General features: G+C 37.1%; 1 pseudogene; it reads right to left on the bottom strand.

The window, feature by feature from the left end:
* Positions 1-1,265: 1,265 nt before the first annotated feature.
* On the bottom strand, positions 1,266-2,660 carry LOC147609512 (phospholipase A1-Igamma1, chloroplastic pseudogene; annotated as a pseudogene).
* Between the last annotated feature and the right edge of the window lie 4,122 nt (positions 2,661-6,782).

The following is a 6,782-nucleotide window of genomic DNA, read 5'->3' as shown; positions in this document are numbered from 1 at the left end:
CTGTTCACACCCATCAACATTAGTTATAGTTAAGACTAGAGGTAGCTCATAGGTTGGTTTAGAGACAGAGAGAAAGACCATGGTAGTGTGTAGTAGGTTTCTTCATCTAAGTATACCAAAAAAATTGACAATTTTTGAGAAAATTAATATAGATGATTTACTAGAGGAGAACCAACAGCGGTGAGGGGTGTCCACCAATGAGGAGGCTTTCGATGCATAGGGAAAAAAACCAAAAAAGAACTAATAATAAAGGATGAAACCGAGTTTTGAGATGTACAAAATCTATCAACACAACAAAACAACAGGGTTCTTTAACATTGGTAGAACTTGTTTTGAAAAAGGGCACCTAAATTTGATGAAATTTGAGTTTACTATATATCTCTTAAACATGTGATCAAGAGTGTAAAATCGCGGATTGAAACTAGCTAGTATATTTTTTACTTAGATCAATGCGATGCTTCCCCTTCTGAAGCCTCATTAAGGCATTCCTCTTTGTGAATCCTTTTTTAAGTCTAGCTAGTACTTGGTCAAACTATTATATGACAAATACAATAGAATGAAGGAGAGAGAGGAAATGAAAGATAGAGATAGAAAGAAAAAAAGCAACAAAGATATATTAATGCCCATGGAAGGTGATAATGACCTATACAACCCGATATATAAATTAAGACCATAAAAGTCTTATGTCAAACATGTGGTCAAAAGAGTAGAACAAATAAACAAATATCACATCTAACTTCAAAAGAAAAAGATGTTCTAAAAGAGTAAATGTTACTTGTGGAGGAGTAGGTGATGGGTTGCAATTTTTTTGGATAAGATCACATTGGGTCTCATAACACTACAATTTTCGATAAGAGCACAGTGGTTCTAATAACACTAAAATTTTGGCTCAATCTTTTAAAACGATGATATCCTCTTTTGTGTAGGCGAGGCTTGGCCATAGAAAGGGGTTTTCCACCCAACTCAAAACGAGATGTGAGATATTAAACAAAAGCAATAATCTATCACTTTACTTTGCTTGTGATTTCAAGAGTGAAATATGTAGTCTTTTGTGTAGGCGAGGCTTGGCCATAGAAAGAGGTTTTCCACCCAACTCAAAACGAGATGTGAGATATTAAACAAAAGCAATAATCTATGACTTTACTTTTCTTGTGATTTCAAGACCATCAATTTTGATCTTGTGATTTCCAGAGTGAAATATGTAGTATTTACAACGAGCACCTATCTATATATCATTACCCACCACCTGTTGTATCATTACTTACTCAGGGTTGCTGGTTCTCTGGGCGGTGGTGCTTGGGCCGAGGGGCAAGTGACCACTGACCATACTGGTTCTTTATGAGGCCCTTGTTTCTTTCCTGCCACCAATGGGATGGGAAAAATAGCTTATGCACCAAAAAGTCGGATGACTTGTTCACTAGGGCAGGGTTTCGAGCGAACACAGACGCAAACTTCCGCCCGAATCCCTGGAAGCCATCTAGTGTGTGTAGGTAGACCTCAAGATTGTGGTGGAGATTCAGGTTTCGTGTGGAGAAGAAAGAAGGCTTTCGGAGGTGGGGTGAAACATGACTATCGAGGCGCAGCTCCTGGCCCACGTGGAAGTAGGCCCATGGCCACAAGTCGAGCAGTGTGGGGCTGCTATGGCGCCCCACACCCCTCTTTCATTCACGTTGAATGAAAGTACCTTTAGGCACCGTGTCATGCACATTGACCACCCTCAACACCTTCAACCCCAACTCCTCCACCCTGTGCTTGAAGGCCAAGTTTCCCACCCTAGGCCCTGCGAAAGAGAAGACCGTTATAATCGGTGCCTGCCCAGCTCCGCCGCCGTTCCACTGACCTATGTTGGCTGATATGTCATAACCGCTCAACACAGCCAGTGCCGCCCCAAGGCTGTGTCCTGTTATGGTTATGCTCACCTTCTCCCCTTCATACTTCTTCAACAGCTTCTTCAGCGCACATGCCAATTGCTCCCTGGCGCTCGTGTCATTGAACTTGGACCCCGCCTTCTTGGAAGTGTACAAGCTTAGGAAACCCTTTTCCACCCTCACCTTTTTCTGGCCTGGCTCGAAATCCGGACGCGTTTGAACGTCTGTGAGATCTGCGACCCATTCCGTGCCCATGACTGTGCCCCTCCATGCGACGAGGATGTCTCTTCTACCCAGCCGTTTCATCTCTTTGTCGGTGGCCACTGCCACGTAGGCAATCCAGTTGGAGTCCCCGGTCCACCGCTCCGATGCATCCCTCTCTGACAGGAGGAGGAACTTGGGCAGCTTGATGTCCAATGTGGCGAAGAGGTACCTGGTCACCTCGTAGCCGCAGTCCTCCTTGTCGACCTTCTTGAAAAGATCCCGGGCGGCATACCTGCTGCTGCCACAGTAGACCGAGTGACTGTCGGAGTCGAACGCGTCGTAGTTAACCTGCGCGAGCTCACCATAGCGGATGATCTCCGCCCGGAGGGTCTGATCCAATGGCTCCACGTCGAGGAAGCCCTTCCAGTTGTTTTGCCCTTGAATTTCCTTCCACACACTTGCCAAGTGGCTTGACGTGGCTTTACTATATTGTCTAGCGGGCGGGCAAACCATAATTTGTACACTGGAGCTCATAGCTGCGCGCGAGGGCTCCATTGGTACAGAGCGAATAGCGGGCGGGTACTCCATTAGTACAGAGCTTATGCGCGAGAGCGAGGAGGAGATGTTTTCACTAGACCGGAGATGTTTTCACCCATAAAATGCTGCAATATTGATAAAGCCGTCAAATGACACGTGCCTTATTTCTCAAGGGAGGCCACCCAGCAGAGTCAGCATAGGTACGCCACACCTTTCACAGATTCCCACAATGCGTGTGTTTTGTACTTGTCCTTCTGGCGGCTAAAATCTGGTCGGCGCTCCACCTCCGTGCTCGCCCGCACATTCTTCATAACTGGCATGTGACCTGCGAGTTGTTGCAAGCATGCACGTATGAGGGTATGTTTCTCTAAAAATATGTGTACAAACGTACACTTAAGTGTGTTTGTGCATGTACGTGTGACTATGTGTGCATGCATGATTGCAAGTGTGTGTATGTATTTATATACATACATAAATACATACATACACAAACAAACACACAATATATATATATATATATCTAAAGTTCATAAATAAATATGAGCTTTAAACTCTTATTCATCACTAACAAGATCAACATCCTTCATCATCAACTTGATCTTCGTCTTCAACATTTACCTTGCCGAGAATGTTCACAACTAGGTCTCCTCTACAACCCGCTTGCCTTTACACTTGCTCGATGCCCAACCGGTCGGCTTCCATGCCCTAGGTCTTTACTAATACACGTGTGGCTCTCATGCCAAGCCACGCGTACAAACGTACACTCAAGTGTGTTTGTGCATGTACAAACGTACGCTCAAGTGTGTACAAACGTACACTCAAGTGTGTTTGTGCATGTACGTGTGACTATGTGTGCATGCATGATTGCAAGTGTGTGTATGTATTTACATACATACATAATTACAAACAAACACACAATATATATATATATATCTAAAGTTCATAAATAAATATGAACTTCAAACTCTTCTTCATCACCAACAAGATCAACATCCTTCATCATCAACTTGATCTTCGTCTTCAGCATTTACCTTGTCGAGAATGTTCACAATAGCCTTGTGGTACTTTAAGCTTGTAACCCACATCTCTAATCACTACAAGGAGTGGTAGGGCTCAAGGACACCCTGATAACACCACTAGGAGATAATTTATATGGGTGTAAAAGTAATGATACATCTAACACTAGTTTGGTAGCTCAATAGGAAATAAATTTTTCTTTTCAGGGGTTTGTTAAAAAATACATCTCTTGCGAATGGGAGTGGTATTTTTGCATTTCTCTTCTTTAAAGGCATGTCTTCATGAATGTGGCAAACCTTGGATTAAAATTACTAAAATAATAAAAAAACCTTAGATATAATTGAGAAATCACCATAAGTAGAGATATATCCAGCATTATAATCCAAATAGGTTATGAATTTACAAAGTAGGTTCCTACATGCAAGAAAAAAATGATCTCGACTCATTATTAAATTTTCCTAAACCTTACATAGTATTTAAGAAATGAGAGATAGGATTTCCATGATAAAAAATGTATTGTATTGATAATTAAGTTAATTAAATTTACTTCTTAGAATCTCTTTTTATTTGTTGAGTCTTTGATACCCAAAACATGGCAATAGTGTGAGCTTATATGGTGCTTTATTTTAGTTATACTAATAAATCAATGTCTCCACTAAAGGTAATTGGTCAAGAATATATATCTAAATATTTCAATTTTAGCTAGAAGAAAAGATAATGGTCTCAACTTTTAAAACTGCATTGATAATAAAACAATGTTTATGAATCCTTGCTTATATTTAGATTACCAGCTGCAAAGCATAACATTGTAAAGAACATGCATGCAAGATTTAAACTTAGTCTATGATTGTTTGATTAGATATGAAAATCCTCAAAGGTTTTTTTTAAAGACAGCTAAATATTTTAAAATTTTCAATAAGACCTAAATTTTGGAGTTCTAATTGATTTTGGAGCCTAAGATGGTTTGTATTACATGATATATATATATATATTTGTGAACAAATTTATATCCCAAAAACTGTGAAAAGCAATGAGAAATCGACTAATTAAAGCCTTAAATATAATTGAGAAATCACCAAAGTAGAGATATATCCACAACATTATAATCCAAATACGTTATGAATTTACAAAGTAGGTTCTTACATGCAAGAAAAAAATGATCTCAACTCATTATTAAATTTTCCTAAACCTAACATAGTATTTAAGAAATGAGAGGTAGAATTTCGATGACAAAAAATGTATTGTATTGATAATTAAGTCAATTAAATTTAGTTCTTAGAATCTCTTTTTATTTGTTAAGTCTTTGATACCCAAAATATGGCAATAGTGTGAGCTTATATGGTGATTTATTTTAGTTATACTAATAAATCAATGTCTCCACTAAAGTAATTGGTCAAAAATATATATCTAAATATTTCAATTTTACCTAGAAGAAAAGGTAATGGTCTCAACTTTTAAAACTGCATTGATAACAAAACAATGTTTATGAACCCTTACTTATATTTAGATCATCAAGTGAGAAACTTATAAAAAATAGTGTTAGTTATTTTATAAAATGACTAGGTATTCTATTTAAATTCTTACGAGATGTTTGAAAATGTGTGAAGTAGTCTCTTATTCTATAGTAATAAATATGGTTCAAAATTTGTAAACTTTCATCTAAAACAAAGAGCCTAAAAGGATAGGTGTGTAAGCGATTGGCTCTCACAAAATGCACCAGCTGCAAAGCATAACATTGTAAAGAACATGCATGCAAGATTTAAACTTAGTCTATGATTGTTTGATTAGATATAAAAATCCTCAAAGTTATTTTTTTTAAAGACAGCTAAATATTTTAGAATTTTCAATAAGACCTAAATTTTGGAGTTCTAATTAATTTGGAGCCTAAGATGGTTTGTATTACATGATATATATATATATATTTGTGAAGAAATTTATATCCCAAAAACTGTGAAAAGCAATGAGAAATCGACTAATTAAAGCCTTTGATCCAAATATAGTCCAAATAGCTATGCGTTTTGATTATAATGTAGCCTATGAGTTCTTATGAAATTAAAAAGCCTAGACGTAACCAATGTGATCCCAAAAAAATTCTAATTTTCCTCCACTATATAGCTAATAATATGCAAAAAGGAAAAGTTTGATTTTCACTATCCAGGTGTTCTAAATAATTCCAGAAAGTTGGCCAGTAAACACGACATAAATATGTCCACAAACACTTTTATGTCTTACTTACCTATAAATGCAAACTTATACATACCTTTATGTGGCAATAGCGGCGTTGCTATGTCTGCGGGGTTTACGACACACCTAGCAACACTTGCTCATGGATTACTTTATTTTTAAGAGTACAAACCCACTGTTTTTCAAAGAGAATATATATTCACATTTTATTTCTTAAAGAGTAGTGAATGGTTTACAAAAAAGATCACATGTAAAAGAGGGAGAAAAAAACCCGTATGGTTATATGCATGTAAAATGATGTGAGACTTCATATACATAGAAAAAAGATCTTACTACAGAGTAAGAGTTTATTTTTGGAACAAAACCTAAGAAGAGTGTGCAATACCATTTATCTATAATTTTTATCTTGACATTTTTCTAGGGAAGGAAGACTTAAGGACACCTTGATAGCACCACTAGGAGAGAATTTATATGGGTTTCACATAACAACACATTTAAAAGTAAACTTATGGGTGCCTTTAAGTAACAATAGGGGTGCCACTTTGTTTCTTCCATTTAACGACATGCCTGGCCAATAATTGTTACATGTGCATCATCAAATAATTTTTTGAAAGAGTTCAAACCCATAATTTATCTATTAAAGATTATATGCTCACTTTTTTTTGTTTCAAATACTTGTGAATGGTTTGAAGAAGAGAGAACGTTTGTGTAAGACAAGGAGAGAAAAAAGTAGTGTGGTTTCTTATAGATAAAATGATGTAAGTTACACCTCTATACATAGTAAAAAGAACTCGTTACAAATTAGTTTATTTTTGGAACAAAAATAATGAAGATTGTATCATACGACCCACCTATCTAGAGTTTTTGCTTTTGAAGTTTTCTAGAAAGTCTTTTGTAATTAAACTTTTGTTTCCACACTCAGACTGTATGAAACCACCCACTTATCTAGATTTTTTGCTTTTGAAGTTTTCT

Source organism: Cibotium barometz, chromosome 51 (genome assembly GCF_041138505.1).
Source record: "Cibotium barometz isolate CiBa-2024 chromosome 51, ASM4113850v1, whole genome shotgun sequence".
Taxonomy (NCBI): Eukaryota; Viridiplantae; Streptophyta; class Polypodiopsida; order Cyatheales; family Cibotiaceae; genus Cibotium; species Cibotium barometz.
Note: the sequence above shows the minus strand (reverse complement) of the source record. Positions and strands in the feature narration are given on the sequence as shown.